We start from the raw sequence: 2,737 nt of genomic DNA, 5'->3' as shown, positions 1-2,737 counted from the left end.
TGGTACAGTATACTTATTGATTATACTTGACAAGATAGGGCTTCCCAAGCCTTTCCCCTTCTTCAGAGGGTCTGGGATGGAAACTGTGGAGGTTGGGAGATTCTCAGTGTGTTGGGGGATGAGTTAGGCAAGGACTCCCCATCAGGTGGGGACTTCTTTCTTCCTCTTCGTCTTTCTGGGACTGGTTGTCCAGGGAACTCTTACTCTTTGGAGGCCATGTGGACCATAAGGTCCACCACCTGGTTGCTGTAGCCAAATTCATTGTCATACCAGGAAAAGAGCTTGACAAAGTGGTCATTGAGAGCAATGACAGCCCCAGAATTGAAGGTGGAAGAGTGACTGTCACTGTTAAAGTCACAGGAGACAACCTGGTCCTCACTATGGCTTAACATGCCCTTGAGGGGGCCCTATGAAGCCTGCTTCATGGGCTTCTTGATGTCATCATTTGGCAGCTTTCTCTAAGAGGCAAGTCACATCCATGACTGACGTGTTGGGGGTGGGGATGCGGGAGGTCATGGCAGGGATCTTCCCATTCAGCTCAGGGATGACCCTGCCTACAGCCAGTAGAAGAAGAGATGATGTTCTGGTCAGGCCCTTGGCCATCATGCCGCAGGTTCCCAGAGGGGAAGCTTCTGGGTGGCAGTGATGGCGTGGACTGTGGTCATGAGTCTCTTCATGATGCTGAGGTTGTTGTGAATGACCTTGGCCAGAGGGGTCAAGCATTTGGTGGTGCAGGAGGCATTGCTGACAATCTTGATGGAGTCGTCACTCTTCTCATGGTTCATGTGCATCACAAACATGGAGGCATCAGCAGAAGGAGCAGAGATGATGACCCTCTTGCCCCCACCCTCCAAGTGAGCCCCAGCCTTCTCCATGGTGTTGAAGACCCCAGTGGACTCCACAACATACACAGCACCAGCATCACCCCATTTGAGGTTGGCAGGGTCTCAAGCCTGGAAGATGGAGATAGGCTTTCCATTGATAACAAGTTTCCTGATCTCATCCTTGATTTCAGGGAATTTGCTGTGGATGGAATCATTCTGGAACATGTAGACCATGTAGTGGAGGTCAATGAAGGGGTCACTGATGGTGACAATATCCACTTTGCCAGAGTTAAAAGCAGCCCTGGTGACCAGGCGCCCAAGATGGCCAAACCCCCAAATCCGTTTACTCCCGCCCTCATCATTGTGTCTCGGGGGTGGGGGTCAAGGCTGGCTCTGCACCAGAAGATTCGAAGATGCGGCTGTCTATCCAACCAGGAGGAGCAGAGAGCCGCTGTGCTGGTTTTCTTTTAAAATTCTACTAAATAGCCTGCAGAGGGTGCACTTTCCTTAATTTAGGTCCTTCCAACCGCTTACTGACCAGAAAAAGGACAGATTGTTTCGTAAGATTAAAAACTGTTATCTTGTCATTCATGACAACATGGAGGGACCTAGAGGGTATTATGCTATGTAGAACAAGTCAGACAGAGAAGAACAAGTACCATATGATTTCACATACATGCGGAACCTAAAAACAAGACGAATGAACAAAACCCAGAAACAGACTCATAAATACAGGCAACAAACTGGTGGTTGCCAGAGGGGAGCGGTGTGGGGGAGCTGGGTGAAACAGGGAACGGAGATTAAGAGGTACAAATTTCCAGTTATAAAATGAATGAATCGCAGAGATGTAAAGCACCGCGTAGGGAATACAGTCAATAACGTTATGATAATGTATGGTGACAGATGGTGACTACATTTGCACCACTGAGCCTTATGTAATGTATAGAATTTCCAAATCCTCATGCTGCACACCTGAAACTCACATAATATTGTGTGTTAGCTAAACTTCAATAACAGAAATTTAAGAATATATATATATAAAATAAAAAGAGGTACAAGTTCTCTTTTCTTTCTGCTACCAAGTATCACAAAATGGAATATGTAAAAAGCATAGGAAATACAGTCTTTTTTACTTTTTTGCTAATACAAAAATCAGTTGTAATGCCTTCCTTGCTTTATGTGGAGCTAAGATCATCAAGCCTGTGTCCTCCCTTACGAACTGATTTTTTTTTTTTTTTTAATTTGCTACATCCTTGGGGCTTCCTTTTTTCCTCACTCTTTTGTGTATGTGTGTGTGTGTGTGTGTGTATCCCTAATTAAAAACAAGCAGAATAGAGTGTACTACAAAATGATGCTATGTATGCAGAGACCCTGTATTTTTAATTATCCACTAATTTGGAAGCAGGAAACATGAGAAATGGCCTCTGTTCCTTCAAGAGACTTTTATCTACCAATTCTGAGAGCTTTTCAATAGAATGTAAATAATATTTCCTAGCCAGTCAATTTTTAAGTGGCTCTTTCTGTCACAATATGAGGTACAGATTTTAATCAAAACCTTTAATTTTGGGGGCACCTGGGTGGCTCTGTCAGTTAAGCAGCTGCCTTTGGCTCAGGTCATGGTCTCAGGGTCCTGGGATGGAGCCCCGAATGGGGTTCCCTGCTCAGCGGGGAGTCTGCTTCTCCCTCTGCTCATACTCTTTCTCTCTCTCTCTCACATGCATTCTTTCAAATAAATAAAAAAATTCTTTAAAAAAAAAACCCTTCAATTTTCTTTTTCTTCCTTTTTTAAAAATTTTTAAAAAAGATTTATATTTATTTACCTGACAGAGATCACAAGTAGGCAGAGAGAGAGAGAGGGAAGCAGGCTCCCTGCTGAGCAGAGAGCCCGATGCAGTGCTCGATACCAGGACCCT

The 2,737-nt window shown here is 44.6% G+C and overlaps 1 pseudogene across 1 annotated transcript; it reads right to left on the bottom strand.

Annotated features, from left to right (window-relative positions):
* Nucleotides 1-200: 200 nt before the first annotated feature.
* LOC308352611 (glyceraldehyde-3-phosphate dehydrogenase-like) lies at nucleotides 201-1,192 on the bottom strand (annotated as a pseudogene). The gene has a single exon. The product of its transcript is annotated as a glyceraldehyde-3-phosphate dehydrogenase-like (transcript).
* Between the last annotated feature and the right edge of the window lie 1,545 nt (nucleotides 1,193-2,737).

Source organism: Martes martes (assembly GCF_963455335.1).
Source record: "Martes martes genome assembly, chromosome: 1".
Classification (NCBI taxonomy): Eukaryota; Metazoa; Chordata; class Mammalia; order Carnivora; family Mustelidae; genus Martes; species Martes martes.
Note: the sequence above shows the minus strand (reverse complement) of the source record. Positions and strands in the feature narration are given on the sequence as shown.